This window comes from Pleurodeles waltl, chromosome 6 (assembly GCF_031143425.1).
Source record: "Pleurodeles waltl isolate 20211129_DDA chromosome 6, aPleWal1.hap1.20221129, whole genome shotgun sequence".
Classification (NCBI taxonomy): Eukaryota; Metazoa; Chordata; class Amphibia; order Caudata; family Salamandridae; genus Pleurodeles; species Pleurodeles waltl.
Window position 1 is genome coordinate 1029967802 of NC_090445.1, and position 18114 is coordinate 1029985915.

Sequence of the window (18114 nt, forward strand, 5' to 3'; positions counted from 1 at the left end):
ACCAGGACTTGCACTGCTGTCAACCTGTCAGGATCCATGATCCTGGCGGTCACGGCTGTGGGCTGGCAGTCTGATGGCCAGCATCATAATGTAGCAGTCGGACCATCAAGGTTGTTGTGGTATGACTGCCACCGCGGGTATGGTGGTCCATGGACTGCCGTACTCGTAATGAGGGCTATTGACTTGAAAAGCAGAAGCGCACATGATTTTTCCTGTATCACAGTATTACTGGGAGTTTGCTTATTGAATCTTCTGCCTCCTCCATTCACCATCCACCTAGAATTTTCCTCAGAAGATCACCCATGTTTGATTTGTAATCCCAAAGCATTTCCTATACACAGCAATTCGGGTCCATTTTCTTGCTATCATCACTGGTGTTTGATTCTTCTCCATCAAGTTCATTATAGAGGGAACCACATCACCTTTTCTGGCCATCCTGACTCTGACTCTAGCACAGGTGTCTCTTCTCTTGGCATTGTCCCACAAGAATTCCTCTCATGTCTGCCAATGTGATGTTCTTGTGACAAAATCTGAGAGCATGCTCCTAGTCTTTCACAAACCTAGGGTCCATTTGCTGCTCAGAATTGGGAGCCCTTTATGTTCTTCATCCAAGGCCAATCCAAAGAATCTCAACCACGGTGAATGAGTTAATTTGCTGGCTACCCCATTCCCTAAGCGTGCAACATTGCAAACTGAAACAAAAGAGGTAATGCCTCATTAATTCTCACCCTTCAACTTCTTTAACCACCGACACAAAAAATATGCTGAATATTTTGAATACAGTGCAAATCACAGAAAAGAACAATGGCATTGCTTTGTCTACAAGTATTTGTATTTGGAATGGAACATGGATTTACTAGGATCTGAAAATAGTCTAGCTTAATAGACAGGAGCTGGCAAGCTGATTCACTGTTAGTTTTCCATACTTCCTGGTTAATAAAATCAATTATTGATCAGCCTATTGGTCAAATGCTACGTCAATAAATCAACTGAACTTCTCATGGTAATTTCTTAGATAGTATGTTCAATATGAGTTTTCATGGTATTTTCTTGGTTAGTATGCTCAATGGCGACATTCTGTGCTCTCTGAACCTCTCCCAAGCGAGCAGCATGGGATCTGTGATAAGGAGTCCTAAAGCACTAGTCAAAATCTGGCTATAATAGTGTTGTTACTTCACTGTTTTGACGTTCCGTTACTCATTCACCAATCTATTGCCTCCAATATGATGGAGTACAGGACCTTCTACACCACTCCTCTGCCATTTTCTCTCCTCCTGTTGCCTGATCTGCAATGTTTATCACCAAAATATTTTACAATGGTATGTTTTCTGACGTTTCCTGACTCATTTGGATAATTTATCTTGAGATGTCACAGGATCATGTAGCATGCCTTCCTTTTTAAAGCTGCAGCAGGCTCCTGTACTGACCCTGAGTAGACCCCAGTGGATCCACAGGCTGGGATGCTTGGAAAGTACACGAACAACAAAGGCACTCCTATACCCATGTGAACAGATTGAATTGTCTGGTTATACTCGTAAGCTGCAACCACAGCTCACTACTAATTGCCCCCATACATTGGTGGAACTTAGGTTTCTTCTGACTCAGAAATCTTCAATGTAATGAAGCCTCCAAAAAATAATTAGCTGTAGTAGTCTAAATATGCCTCCATGGTGCTTATGAGCAAATGCTACCCAAATGGCTCAGCAGGTCCCATATGGAGGATCTTCTTCAAGGTTTCCATGTGATTCTCTCTTCCTTCTGCTGGCTGAAACACATTTTAAGTGCTTCTTGTACTTCAGCAGTCCCCACGTCTGTTGCTCTCTTGTTTTCAAAAATGTGTCCCACAATTCCCACCATGTACTGTGAATCCCTCAAAACTATGTCAACACCCTGTGCCCTCTACATCCCTATTGGCTACAGATTTTTAGCCTATCCTTTGCTCTACTTTCCTGGCCCTAAATCTCCCACAATTCACCCAGGTTCTGACCTGATACTATCTGTCCTTGGGTTTCTGACCCACATTGCTTTTCATCATCTACATCTCTCATCTCTGTTGCTCTTTCTGCTAACCACTGTATTTTGTCGCACACATTGCTGCTTAAGCCCATTTGGTGCCTACAACTCATAGCCTTCCTTCAGTCCCTATTTCCCTGTGCTGCATTCAGTGACTACTCACCCATTCTGTTATATACCATCATGGGTACCACTAAATCCATTATCACTGCTTTTGGCTGACTTTCCTTATCTGTCATCTCAACCCTGCTGAGGACCTCCATCTTCTACCAAGCTCTCCCCTCCATGGAGGGGATTATCTCTAATCCTGGCCCCCTGATATACCTCCTAATAAAATGTCCAGAGATTTCCATTTTTGATTTGCGTTTTTGGATCATTAGAGAAGTGATTTACTTTGGGTAGACAATGCTGATCTAGGCCAAATTTTTCTGGACTATATTTTTTAAAATGGCAGATGTGTTTCAGTGATGATGTAATATTTCAGGAACCATGAGAACTATATTCATTATTTTGGTATCAAAACGTACGTTTTGGGGCTCAAATAGTCGTATAGAGGTAGAAAATAATTCCTCAAAGAAAACCTTCTGCCATTTTCCAAAATGTCAGCTATAATAGAGAAAGAAGAGACATATATATAGAAATGAAACAAATAATGTTTTTAAATAATTTTTTGTATACACTACACAATGTTTATGAACTGAATATGACAAAAAAAATAATGTTCATCACTCCTGTTTTAGACACATTTTCAGAATTCCCTTTATTTATTTGCTTCAGCAATTGCCCGTGGTATATTTGCAGAATTTTGAACATTTGAGAAGAGCATATTGACAGGGACATCGTTTTGTAGCACAGGTTTTGCAAGTATATGTAAGTGTAAGTTCTGTTGGCAGAAGCTTCAGAAATTTTGTAGGTTTTAGCACTCCATCAATATCTCCCACCCAAATTCACATGGATCTTTCTCTACATATGCATGATCTAAAACATTCACACATTCTCTGATCAAGTAGAACACTCTTTTAATGTGTCCACGCACAGAATATGATGTCGTGGAAGGTCACTTAGCAGACTGATTTCTTGAACTCACTGTACCAACTATCGTCAAATGTGTGACAGTCAGAAGATGCACAAGGTATTTTTCTACATCTTCAAAGTCACATTTTTCTTCTGTCTCACCAAATCCTTTTGGGAATTTCACAGGTTCAGCATTTAAAGCTCCAAGCTTTGTTCCAATTTTGCTCATAGTGTAATCACCCAAAATAATATGTGCCTTGATAAGAACATTAGGCATCTCTGGGTCAAGTTTCTTGTACAGAATATGAAGTAAGATTTAGGACCTCAAAATGAGTTTGGTGGTTTGACCGCAAGACCGCCATGGTGGTGGCCACCAGAAGACTGCCATGTAGGCAGCCATACAGACCGTCTAACCTATTACAAGTTAAAAATCGCAATGCTGGTCCTGACATGGCGGTCTTCCAGTGGCGGTGCGAGCCATGGCACTCACCACAGTAATACACAACACCACATTGGATGCATTTGAAAACAACACAGCTAACACATATTCACACCCACGACACACCTACAAACCACTCTATAAAACACACCCCTTCAAACAAAACAATACTTTGCATCTCTATGCTGAACACAGGCCAGAGCTAAAAGCCAAAAAACTTCACCAACCAAAGATTGGGCACCCCTCTAATTTGCACTAAGCACATATCCCACACCTTCAACACACCCCCACCAGACATATTAGAAACTCTACACTCAATTACTCACCGTCACCTCCTCATTAAAGAGCACCTAACCACTATGGGGGTTATTACAACTTTGGAGGAGATGTTAATCCGTCCCTAAAGTGACGGATATACCACCAGCCGTATTACGAGTCCATTATATCCTATGGAACTCGTAATACGGCTGGTGGTATATCCGTCACATTTGGGAAGGATTAACACCGCCTCCAAAGTTGTAATAACCCCCTATATCTTATTTTTCTTGTTTTCCACCACCATGTCACCACAGAAAAATCCCTTTTTCACAGATGACTAGTTAGGAGTCATGGTGGATGAAATTATCAGAGTAGAGCCAAAACTATTTGGAGCCCAAGTTCAGCAAACTACTAGTGCTTGGAAAATGGAAATGTGACAAAGGATAGTTGGCAGTGTGAACTGCACACAAGGGACGACATCAGGAAGAGACAATACCACCTCAGGGGGAAGGTTTGTACCATGGTGTTCAGGTACCAGCTTGTGGCCCTGAAGGCTGGCGGTGGTCCCTCACCTCCTCCCCTACAACTAACATCATGAGAGGAGAAGGTCTTGGCCATTCTGCATTCTGAGAGCTTGACAGGAATACCTGAGGAAGCCGAGTCAGACATGCCACTACAAGAAAAATGGCACCAAAATGTATTGGCATGCATGCTCACCTCTTGCCACCTACTATGTCACACCACTCAACAGTCCAGTGTCCACCTGTCCGTAGAACACTGTATGGCCTACAACATATCAAGTAGACTCACCTGGGGGACAACATCTTTGTAAAGTGGGTGTAGCCCACAGATTGACAGTACTGCAAGTCCCAGCAGGCACTGTTCTACTATAACTAAAACCAGAACAGTGTAGCATACTCAAAATTACCTTGTTTATCAACCCCCCATTGGAGTGTACCCACCTGAGGGGATTGCATCTGTGTAGTGTTTGGGTAGGGCAGGCAATGACAGGAATGCTAAGGCCAGGAGACACTGGGACTCTCACTTCACTCAGCCGCAACACTATGTTCTTCTACTATGACCATTCTCTTTCTAATCAGCCATTCAACTGTACCTACCTGAGGGGATCTCAACTGTATAGTGTGTGGGTAGAACAGGCAATGACCGGAATGCTAAGGCCAGGAAGAACTGGGACTCTCGCCACACTTAGCCACAACTGTGTGTTGTCCTACTATGTCCATTCTCACTCTAATCAGCCATTTACCTGTACTCACCGGAGGGGATCTCAACTGTATAGTGTATAGGTAGGACAGACATTGACAGGAACACTAAGGCTCCCACTACAGTCAGCCACAACTGTGTGTTCTGCTACTATAACAATTTTCCCTCTAATCAGTCATTCAACTGTACTCACCGGAGGAGATCTAAACTGTATAATGTGTGGGTAGGACAGGCAATGGAATGAATGCTAAGACTCTCAATACACTCGGCCACAACTATGAGCTTTGCTACTATGACCAATTATCCTCTAGTCAGCCTTAGACACATACTCATCTGACAAGAGGACCACTCTACAGTTTGTGGAAAACAGTAAGTGAAATGTTTAGTACTCATACGAGGATCCATTATTCACACTCCAAGCAACAATACTTTGTACACCTGCCAAAATACCTTTACCTGAAAACACACTCCGGACGTTTACACACCTGGGAGAGTCAAATTAAAAAACTGCATGTAGCAGAGGGAGTCACATGACTGCAGAGTCCAGGATGCTCTGTCTACCCAATCCAATTACCCTGTCCACTCTACATATGGTCAAATATCCCTGTTGGTATACCTGTTATGAAAGTCCACTCATCTCAGAGGACAGACTATGTGAACTGTGAGTTGTGTTAAGAGTAATGTCTGAATAAATTCAAGGAGGACTAGGCCATGTGAACCCAAACAACAGACCGCTGTCTGTATGATATTGTTGCACAGTCCCTAAACCCACACTGAATGAGATACACCTGGGAAGGACAACAATACAGGTCATGGTGCACCCTGTGATGTGGCAACACACCCAGATCCATCTAGAGCTGACATGCCAAGAAGAAAATAGTGTAGACAGGAAGGACAGCTCAAATCGCCTGGAAGGAACATCCTACACAGGTAAAAGGCCCCAAAATGTGTCTGCTGTATGGCATTGTCAGCAGTCATGTCCACAATGCACTGACCACAGGATGACAACCAACACATGTCATCCAAGGTTCTGACACTGCCTGCATGACAAACAAATAACTTTCATGATGACTTCTGCCCAGCCAATGTCCTGTCTGCACTGCTGTTAAGACATGAGTCTATTACCATCCCTCCAACAACTAAGGATTCCAGACAGTCTGAGGCAAGGTCACTAAACAGAAATTGGTATGTGGCTACAATTTCAGCTCAGTACAAATGACAATATGTGTATCTGTCACATAAGGGAAATCAGCAAATACAATGTGAACATGGCCCTAGCCCAATGTCACAGTCAACTATTGGAGGTAGATGTCACAATACAACCACTAACATTTTCTCTTAACACCAACTGGTTGTGCAGCCACTGCAACTGGCACTGCTACTACCGACACCACAGAAGAGACTGCCACCACCCCATTGACTAAGCACTCCTGGCCAGCTGGACCGCTGCACCAGTGGACGTTCAGCATGTATCTGACCCATCTGGGCAACTTGAGCAGACAACACTAGTCAGCCTCAACCTGACCACATCGACTCCTCACAGCCCTGTGGCCTCAACAACACAGGCAGCCAGTCACCTCCAGACCTGCGTCCCTTTAACAGTCTCCAATATCTTATGCTCCCCAGTCCAAGTTTCTTAGTCACAACCTGCCAACCCTGACAATGGTGGACTTGGAACCAGTGGAAAGAGGCAGGCTGTACCAAGAGCCCAGGCACGTGAGGTTAGGGAGCAAGGGAGGGATGGTGTAGCCTAGTGGCAGGAGGCTGCTGATGATGCCCCAGGCCAGGATACCAACAGCCAGGTCTTGGGTGCCCACCAACTTTCATAAGGCGTGATGGGCCAGGTACTGACCAAACTCAGGGAAATCAAGGAGCTTTAAAGGGATTTCCATCACGAGATATGGGAACAGTGGAAGCCCCACAATTCCAACATGGCACCCCTGAAAGGGGTGCTAAGGGGGATGTACAGTACCCTGAGCAGGGATAGTCCAGAACATTGCACCTCTTCTTTTGGTGCATCCACACCAGGCCCTTCATTGGTGCTAGCCACTGGAAGGGAGGCCCTACCAGGGAAGCTCCCGCCTCAGACACCCCTGCCTCAGTAGTAACTGAGACTCCAGTCAAACATCCAGGAGGTGCGTTTGGCAAGACACCAATCACTGCCAGAAACTGACCACTTCCTGGTGTCACTCCTTTGTGTGGCACATACTCACTCTGTTGACTGTTCCTTAACCACCTTTTACTTTTCCATGCTAATAGGACACTGGACTCTGGACCCCAAATGTTATTGCCTCTGTCTATTGATTGCATCGACCATGACTGATCCCTTCATCTTAGGTATTGTTTATTATCCAGTATCACTGATTTTTGTTGTAATGTAAATAAACACCACCATCATTAAACACTGTTTACTACCTCTCCTTTTTATCGGTCTGGAATGTTGAATGCTAATCACATGTAATGTACATGCTTAAGACATACAATGGTTGAAAGGAGATGTCCCAGGTAGTGTCATGCTGAGGATGACTAACCACACAATGTCAAAGGTGTCTGGTAACATTGAACGTTTTATTGTACTGTATTGCACATAAGGTGTTAAGACTGTCTGCACAGTCATAGCCAAGAGCGTCCTTGCCATATGGAGGCAGGCCAGATATCCTATTACTACTGTGCACCAGACCACACCAGAAAGGGCCTTGTCCCATAGATTAGGCAAAGAGAGTAGGGGATTTTGTCTCCAGTCTGACCCTTCTCACACACCAAAACAAGGCCTGCCAACTTAACATATGCCTTGGCACAGACAGCGGGCAGTACAACAGAGCCTTAGCCCAGGCCCTTCCCATAACAATTAGCAAGCACCTGGTAGAATGTCACAAACTTGCTTCAGTGCTGTGGCACAGGTACCCTGGCCTAGTCAAACAAATTGACAGCCACTACCAGGTCATACAGGATCAATGTCAACACAATGTGAAGGTAGTAGGAATGGATCACACAAGGTGACATGTTACAAGACCACATGATCACACACCTGAGATAATTGGATCAAGACACCATGGCAAACAGGTCTATTTTGTAGCGCAGATTCCTGCCCTCCCACTATCCAGGCAGCCTGGATATAGGACTCATATATGCCCAAATCTGAAACAAACAGTACCTGGCCTAATCCATGTCCACTCCACATGTCAGACCAGCAACAGTTACCTGCCAATGACAAATGCATGTCAGGTGTATGTCAATGAAATGCTCACATGAGGATGGCATGATGAAGAGACCTGGAAGGAATAAGTGACATACAAGGAGGTTAGGCAGGTAAACATACATAAGACACGGACCTCATTTCAAACTTCAGTTGTTTCACTGACAGTGCTATGTGACTGCCCTAAACAAAGGAGATCCTCAAGAGTCACATCTTCAAACCCCATGTACCAAGCATACCTTGACTGTATGATTCATTGCATGAGATTCCCTGTCTTGTGGTGACATAAATACCCTTCTCAACAAATCCTGATTCCTGCAGTACCACATGCAGTCACAGTAATCACAGAACATCACATAGTTACACTCAAGTGAAGTACTGATCGATGAGATCTGCCTGCATGTCTCTACCTTCATGTCCATCACTGTCATCCTCACTTGATATTTCAGGATGGTGGCACTGATAGCTCCCCCTCATCAGGGATGTATAGGATGTTTCTCCTCAGGGCAAAGTTATGGAGCATGCAGCAGGCCACAATGATCTTACACACTTTTGTGGGTGAGTAGAGGAGGGCGCCACTTGTTTTGTCAATGGCCCAGAATACTGCCTTCAGGAGCCCAAAAGCCAGCTCCACAACACATTGTGTCCTCCATGTGCCTCCTTGAAGCGGACTTCCCCTGGCATAGGTGGGTTTCTCACCAGTGTAAACCAGTAGGGATGGTTTGGTTATACAGTCTCCTGTAAGTGAATGGAACATGTGTACAAGTATGAGTCCAAAGCATTGTCTCACTAGCAGCACTCATAGCACACATGACATATGTCACTTACCAACCAGCCAGGCCCTCTTTGGGTAACATTGTGTCATCACCTTTTGAATAGCACTTTTCCACATTATGCAGGCATCATGGACCTAACCTGGTTACCAGGCACAGACTTGGGAAATGTAGAGGTCTGCCAAACAAACTACTTGGACTTTGATGGAAAGGAAGTTCTTCCTGCTCCCATAGACCTGTTCTTTGCCTTGTGGTGAAACCAAGACAACATGGGTATCATCAATGGCTCCCACAACATGTGGGATGTGTGCGAAACCATAGACCTCTGTCTTCACATGGGCAAAATCCTCATGTTGAGGACACTGCATGTAGCTGTCCAGGTGTTTCTACATTGCTGAGAGAACATCCTTCAATACCAGTGTGAACATAGGCTAGGACATTGCAGCAGTTAGAGCCACTGTATTTTGGAAGGAGCCTGTGGCCAGGAAGTGCAACCCTGACATGACTTGTGCAATGGATGGTATGCTATTTGGATGACGAATGGCTGCCATCAGATCCGGCTCCAACTGACGACAAAGATCCATGATTGTCTGCCTATCCTGACGGAATATCTGAATTGCTTGCCTGTCGTCCATGGCCTGCAAGTCTGCTAGTGGATGGTACACAGGAGGTTGTCTGATCCTTCTCCTCCCAGGATAACAATGTGAGAAAAAAGGAAGATATGGCCGTCATTCATTGTATCCCTTCATTGTTATACGAATTGTGACATCATGGGAGTCACTGAAAACATGATACACAGCACTCATCAAGTCTAACAATCACACATTTGTGTAACCACATACCAATATGTTCAGTAAACATATTGGTATGTGGGGTACGATGGCTAGTGTATGTATCATGCATTAGCCACCGTAGCTCGCATACGGAAGACCTTGGCTGGACTACCTCCCAGCAAAGAGCTGGAACACCTTGCCTCTTCACCTCAGGTAGTCACCATTGTTACCTCAATTCAGGAAGGACCTTAAGGCCTGGCTCTTTGACTAAGGCACAGAGAACTGACCTCCCTGCCTCCATCACCCTTCAGCGCCTTGAGACCCTTGTGGGTGAGTAGTGCACTGTACAAATTCTGATTGATTGAGTGATTAATCAATTGACCTACATGACAGGACAAGGCCAGCACTCAAGATTTGCCAGGCCAACATTTTCCAAATTGTGACACCACTAAAATAGCGTTGAATTACATTGTATACATCTAAATGCCATCTGCCTCACCTTCTCCACTAGACATAACAAACTTCCCACAACCACTGGCGGAAGCTGTTATGGTTGGTAGACGGATGCTACAGCAGCAGACTTTGCCATAGGGTAACATTGCTGTCTGTGGTATTCTTGAGCCAATGGCAGTGCCCGCCGGTGGTGATGATCACGTACGTGGTGGATGTGGCCGCCATCTTCTGCTGAATCCCTTACTTGACTCCTGACACTGCTGCCAGCAAGACATACGCTACCGGAACTGCTGTGTACCAACTCTGGGAGCAATAGTGCACCAGAGGAGCTGGTAAGCGCCCCATGTGCACACTTTTCTCTGTACCTCTACTTATCTTAGCTTCAGTTAGACTAGACTTAAGCCCAGTTTGTCAGATATTGTCCTCAAAGCCCTGTAGGTGCTGACAGTGCACATTAATGGTTGAGTCAATAGGCATGTATCTGTGTCAAGTGACCGGTTCGGAGTTCTGAGACAATGTGGTGAGTATGTATTGAGTGTTCCCTAACCCAAATTGTGTCGGATGCACATGACTAGATGAGGTCTCATGACAGCCATCCCTAGGCAAATCTTGCCAGAAAATGTTTTTCCTATGTCGTCACATGTGATTGCATGACAGCAGGAGGGGAGAATGCATGCTGTATGTGTTGGTTGATCACTATTTGAGCTCTTTCTTTGTTTGCACAGTGATCCCTAGCCACATCTGGTCTTGTTGGACTGTTGTTCCTAAGCCAGGTAACGACTCACTATGCCCCTCAGCGTGGCACACAGACATCCAATGGCAATTGGCTGTAGGCTACATGATCTACTGTGATGCATGAGATTTGTCAGATATGGTGTTTTGTGTAGGAACGTCTACTCAGCCTGCAGAGACCAGGATCAGTCATTAATCACAGCTAAAGTCGAAATCTGGGGTGGTATTGATTCCCTTTTGCAATGCAAGTGTGACACTCTGCCCACACCCTGTATCTCTGCACAACATGTGAGGTTGCCAAATCATGAATCACTGCAATTTGCCGCTTCCTTAGCCTCTGTCCACTGATCACTATGGGAATTGCATTGGGGGCAGGCTGGTGATCTGTGAATGATGTGCACTTAGCAACCCTGACAATGTGTGTCACATAGCCTTGACAGGTCCCTTGATTCCACAGCCCTGCTGTCTCTTTCATCCAGCTCCTATGTTTCCTGTGGAGGCTCCTTGCATTTTAGACATTGCACATCTGCAAACAATGTATTGTTAACTGATGTCGACTCTGTGGTTTGGGCATAAAGCTGGACATGTACAACGCAATGCCAGGTTTCTTTGAGGTACTCTAGATTTAGTGAACCCACATGTGTGGAAGTGTGTATTGTAATTTTGATGTGACACACAGACCCCCACCCCCTGAAGTTGCCAGTGCCTGCATTTGTATCTGCACATGTCCACAATGAACAGGCTTGACTCTTTATGTGCTCAACTTGTCACTCCCTTCATTGTGGTCGAAGTGCAATAGGTCAGTCTGCATTCTGGCTGTGACCAGTATCGACTGGATGCAGTGGGTGACATTCATAGGTAGTGGATGTTTGTGGACATTGTTTACTGGGTGGTTTACCTATAACTTGCTACTTTCTGTGATGTGTTCCATTGTGTTCCTGGTCAATGTCATGTGGCTAGCTTATGTCCCACAAAATTCACAGTTGACCTACGAGGTCAGAAAAGATTGTGAGCTGCGCGGTGTTTAGTGCACTCTATTTGGGAGTGCTTATAGTCATGTTCCTTTATCAAATGACTGCTATGTGCCACAGGTGGGCAGGATGGTCCAGACAGTATGTTATTAGCTTGGTGCACTGGCATGTATGTGACTCGGCCATTTTGAATGGGACTTGTGGGCATAATATGCTATCTTGTCATTTGCATCCATGCAGGTCAACGCCGGAAGAAGGTGATTTGGAGAGCCATTACCAAGAAGATGTAGACCCTGGGGATCCTCAGCCGGTGCAGCACCCACTGTCAGAAGAGGTAGGAGGGCGTAGTGCCTAGAAGATCACAGAGGCTCAGCTCCCAAAGAGGACTGGGTTCCCGTCAGACTGTGACCCCCCCCCCCCCCAAAGGCCTGCATTTTACCATTGGCCAACCCGGAGTTGGATGGGCATTTGAGGGCAGCACAGCAGCCACAAAGGGGTGAGTGTAAGACAAAATCAAGCTTGACCCTTTACCAGGTGATTCAGTGAGGGGCAGACTGCTCCCCCTGACTATGTGGGATGTGTCATGTGTCACAGATCATCTGGAATCAAATTGGAGTAGATGGGCCATGTGTTTCCAACTGGTGTACTCATCCTTTAGGAGCTAGGACATAGAGAAAAACTGTGGGGAACCCTCAGTCAAACTGCACAATAGGAAGCATATATGACTGTGTTTAGTGTACAAATATTCTGCCTTGCCTACTCTGGTGGGTGTTAGTTTCCACCAACAGATCACTCCTCCCAAATGTCACGGTCCAAAGGTAGGTAGGATGTGGGTCACTGTCCACTGCCATGTGCCTGGGGATATGTGTAGGTTAACATCTCCAACCCATGGGCACATTTTCTCCATTGTATATTGGATGCTGGTACCTCACAGCAGTCTTTGAATGGGTGTCATACATACATGTGACATGACATTCATGACAAAATCTTGGCAGCTGTAGCAAACTACTTTTCATTGGTAAGTGGGGAATGTGCATTGTCATGGGTGATGTGTAATCAGTGTAGCCAACATTCCTTGTGCCTACATGTCTGCATGCACCCCATTTCCACTAGAATACATTATCTATGCATTAGATGTGTGTGGCATGTGCTAGCCATGCAGATGGGATGATGTCAGGAATCTCTCACATATGTCCTTGGCGGCCTGTCGTCGTCATGGTACATCTGCAATAGTTGTCCATTTTTTGTGATGCCCCAGACAGGACTGAGTCCTCATCATATGTTGTCAGACAGATAAATTCATGCCACATAGTATGTCACTAGTCATGTGTAACAGCAGTAGCCATGATGGAAATACCAGTATAGGGTGTCTAGCAGCTTAGGCTGATAGATAATGGTAGCTTAGCAGAGCAGCTTAGGCTGAACTAGGAGACGTGTGAAGCTACTACAGTACCACTCAGTGTCATATGCACAATATCATAAGAAAACACAATACACAGTTATACTAAAAATAAAGGTACTTTATTTTTATGACAATATGCCAAAGTATCTTAGAGTGTACCCTCAGTGAGAGGATAGGAAATATACACAAGATATATATACACAATAGCAAAAATATGCAGTATAGTCTTAGAAAACAGTGCAAACAATGTATAGTTACAATAGGATGCAATGGGGAAACATAGGGATAGGGGCAACACAAACCATATACTCCAAAAGTGGAATGCGAACCACGAATGGACCCCAAACCTATGTGACCTTGTAGAGGGTCGCTGGGACTATTAGAAAATAGTGAGAGTTAGAAAAATAACCCTCCCCAAGACCCTGAAAAGTGAGTGCAAAGTGCACTAAAGTTCCCCTAAGGACAAAATAGTCGTGTTAGAGGAATAATGCAGGAAAGACACAAACCAGCAATGCAACAACTGTGGATTTCCAATCTAGGGTACCTGTGGAACAAGGGGACCAAGTCCAAAAGTCACAAGCAAGTCGGAGATGGGCAGATGCCCAGGAAATGCCAGCTGCGGGTGCAAAGAAGCTTCGACTGGACAGAAGAAGCTGAGGTTTCTGCAGGAACGAAAAGGGCTAGAGACTTCCCCTTTGGTGGACGGATCCCTCTCGCCTTGGAGAGTCGTGCAGAAGTGTTTTCCCGCCGGAAGGACGCCAACAAGCCTTGCTAGACGCAAATTGTGCGTTTGGCGTTTTTGGACGCTGCTGGGGCCCAGGAGGGACCAGGAGGTCGCAAATTGGACCTGAAGAGAGAGGGGACGTCGAGCAAGACAAAGAGCCCTCACTGAAGCAGGTAGCACCCGGAGAAGTGCCAGAAACAGGCACTACGAGGATGCGTGAAACGGTGCTCGCCGAAGTTGCACAAAGGAGTCCCACGTCGCCGGAGACCAACTTAGAAAGTTGTGCAATGCAGGTTAGAGTGCCGTGGACCCAGGCTTGGCTGTGCACAAAGGATTTCCGCTGGAAGTGCACAGGGGCCGGAGTAGCTGCAAAGTCGCGGTTCCCAGCAATGCAGCCCAGCGAGGTGAGGCAAGGACTTACCTCCACCAAACTTGGGCTGAAGAGTCACTGGACTGTGGGGGTCACTTGGACAGAGTCGCTGGATTCGACGGACCTCGCTCGTCGTGCTGAGAGGAGACCCAAGGGACCGGTGATGCAGCTTTTTGGTGCCTGCGGTTGCAGGGGGAAGATTCCGTCGACCCACGGGAGATTTCTTCGGAGCTTCTGGTGCAGAGAGGAGGCAGACTACCCCCACAGCATGCACAAGCAGGAAAACAGTCGAGAAGGCGGCAGGATCAGCGTTACAGAGTTGCAGTAGTCGTCTTTGCTACTATGTTGCAGGTTTGCAGGCTTCCAGCGCGGTCAGCGGTCGATTCCTTATCAGAAGGTGAAGAGAGAGATGCAGAGGAACTCGGCTGAGCTCATGCATTCGTTATCTAAAGTTTCCCCAGAGACAGAGACCCTAAATAGCCAGAAAAGAGGGTTTGGCTACCTAGGAGGGAGGATAGGCTACTAACACCTGAAGGAGCCTATCAGCAGGAGTCTCTGACGTCACCTGGTGGCACTGGCCACTCAGAGCAGTCCAGTGTGCCAGCAGCACCTCTGTTTCCAAGATGGCAGAGGTCTGGAGCACACTGGAGGAGCTCTGGACACCTCCCAGGGGAGGTGCAGGTCAGGGGAGTGGTCACTCCCCTTTCCTTTGTCCAGTTTTGCGCCAGAGCAGGGGCTAAGGAGTCCCTGAACCGGTGTAGACTGGCTTATGCAGAATTGGGCACCTCTGTGCCCAACAAAGCATTTCCAGAGGCTGGGGGAGGCTACTCCTCCCCTGCCTTCACACCATTTTCCAAAGGGAGAGGGTGTCACACCCTCTCTCAGAGGAAGTTCTTTGTTCTGCCATCCTGGGCCAGGCCTGGCTGGACCCCAGGAGGGCAGCTGCCTGTCTGAGGGGTTGGCAGCAGCAGCAGCTGCAGTGAAACCCCAGGAAGGGCAGTTTGGCAGTACCAGGGTCTGTGCTACAGACCACTGGGATCATGGGATTGTGCCAACTATGCCAAGATGGCATAGAGGGGGCAATTCCATGATCATAGACATGTTACATGGCCATATTCGGAGTTACCATTGTGAAGCTACATATAGGTAGTGACCTATATGTAGTGCACGCGTGTAATGGTGTCCCCGCACTCACAAAGTTCAGGGAATTGGCTCTGAACAATGTGGGGGCACCTTGGCTAGTGCCAGGGTGCCCTCACACTAAGTAACTTTGCACCTAACCTTTACCAGGTAAAGGTTAGACATATAGGTGACTTATAAGTTACTTAAGTGCAGTGTAAAATGGCTGTGAAATAACGTGGACGTTATTTCACTCAGGCTGCAGTGGCAGACCTGTGTAAGAATTGTCAGAGCTCCCTATGGGTGGCAAAAGAAATGCTGCAGCCCATAGGGATCTCCTGGAACCCCAATACCCTGGGTACCTCAGTACCATATACTAGGGAATTATAAGGGTGTTCCAGTAAGCCAATGTAAATTGGTAAAAATGGTCACTAGCCTGTCAGTGACAATTTGGAAAGAAATGAGAGAGCATAACCACTGAGGTTCTGATTAGCAGAGCCTCAGTGAGACAGTTAGGCACCACACAGGGAACATATACATGCACACCTATGAGCACTGGGGCCCTGTGTGACAAGGTCCCAGTGACACATACATATAGGCCACAAACCTATGAGCACTGGGGTCCTGACCAGCAGGATCCCAGTGACACATAACAAACATACTGAAAACATAGTGTTTTCACTATGAGCACTGGGGCCTAGCTATCAGGATCCCAGTGAGACAGTGAAAACAGTGACAAACACCCTGACATACACTCACAAACAAGCCAAAAGTGGGGGTAACAAGGCTAGAAAGAGGCTACCTTCTCACACAACCCCCCCCCAAACGAAGGACAATAAGGCTAACCTTGGCCAGTTGAGACTTTATTGTCTAAGTGGTGATAAGTAGAGAGTAGCTCTGCAATAGACTGGTTACTCCCTTTATCATCCACTATATGGTTACTTCCCTGTGGGGATGTAAACCACCCTGTTTGAAGTTTTTTAGCTAAGCAACAATGTGAAGATGTATTTTCAGAGTTTCTATCAGTAAGTTTTAGTTTAGAGCAGTGGGAATTGTCCACTGAACCTATTTGTAGTGATGGAAATGCCAGACAGGGATGCTGTCTCAGAAAAGCCATAGCTGGGCAAAAACTTTGTCCATGTGGCTGGAATAGAGAACAGGGATGCTGTTTCTCTTGGGTTGGAGCAGGGCAGGGATGCTGTCCTATAAGCTCCACACTAGGGCAGGGATGCTGTCCTAAGTGTTGTGAGGCAGTGCAGGGTTTCTGCACTAAAGTTTCTCTGGTAGGGTTGGAGGGATGCTCCATGTTAACTAAAATGGTGCTCTTTTTCTCACCAATGTTAGTTATCCCACAGAGAGGTACTTCCACCTCAGGGAGTCCAGCTTTGCCAGCTGATGATTCCCTTGGAACAGGTACCACCCCAGGAGAGGTTTCTCCCACCACAGGAATGGTATCCTGAATGGTAGGGTGGTTAGGGGATACTGTGATACCCTTTTTACCTGTTGATGGAGAGGGATCCTGAGTTTTCAGGCCTTCTCTCCTTTGCTTTTTCATTTCACTTGAAATGAGAGGGAACAATTCCTCAGGGATGCCCAGCATGGCTGCATGGGCATAAAACTCTACATCAGCCCAACCTGAGGCCTCTAGGTCATTACCTAAGAGACAGTCTACAGGTAAGCTAGGTGATACCACCACCTGCTTAGGGCCAGTAACTCCACCCCAACTAAACTGAATTATAGCTAAGGGAAGAAACTTAGTGGAGTTATGGACATCAATAATCTTATACTGTTGTCCAATGATGTGTTGTTCAGGAGCCACAAGGTTTTCAGTCACCAAAGTGAAACTGGCACCTGTGTCCCTGTAGGCCAAGGCCTCAACACCATTTATTGAAACTGTCTGCCTGTACTTATCCATTGTAAGGGGACAAGCAGCCAGTGTGGCAAGGCCAATGCCACTAGGTGTGACAGAAACTGTCTTGGGACTGATTACTTCAGTTTCCACTATGGACCCATAAGTGAACCCAACTACACCCTTTGCTTGACTGTTGCCAGCAGTCCCACCACTAGTACCACTACTGCTAGGGGCACTAGAGCTTGATGTATTAGTGGTGGTAGGCTCAGGGGGTTTACCTGGACAGGACTTATCCCCTGGCCTATGGCCTCTGTTTTTACACACAAAGCACCAAGGCTTTTTAATGTGTGCAGGTTGGGAAGAAGAGGAAGAATTTGTTTTATCCCCAACCTCTGAAGAGTGTTTAAGATTTGAAGTGGGATCTTTGGTTTTACCCTTATCCCCATGCTTATCTTGAGATTTTTCACCATCTTTCTTATTGCCATCTTTGTCACCCCCTGTATGAACTTTTCTGTTCACCCTTGTTCTGACCCATTTGTCTGCCTTCTTTCCCAATTCTTGGGGAGAGGTCAGATCAGAGTCTACCAGGTACTGGTGCAACAAATCAGACACACAATTATTAAGTATATGCTCTCTCAGGATTGTGTTATACAGGCTTTCATAATCAGTAACTTTACTGCCATGTAACCACCCCTCCAAGGCCTTCACTGAATGGTCAATGAAATCAACCCAGTCTTGTGAAGACTCCTTTTTGGTCTCTCTGAACTTTATCCTGTACTGTTCAGTGGTTAAGCCATAACCATC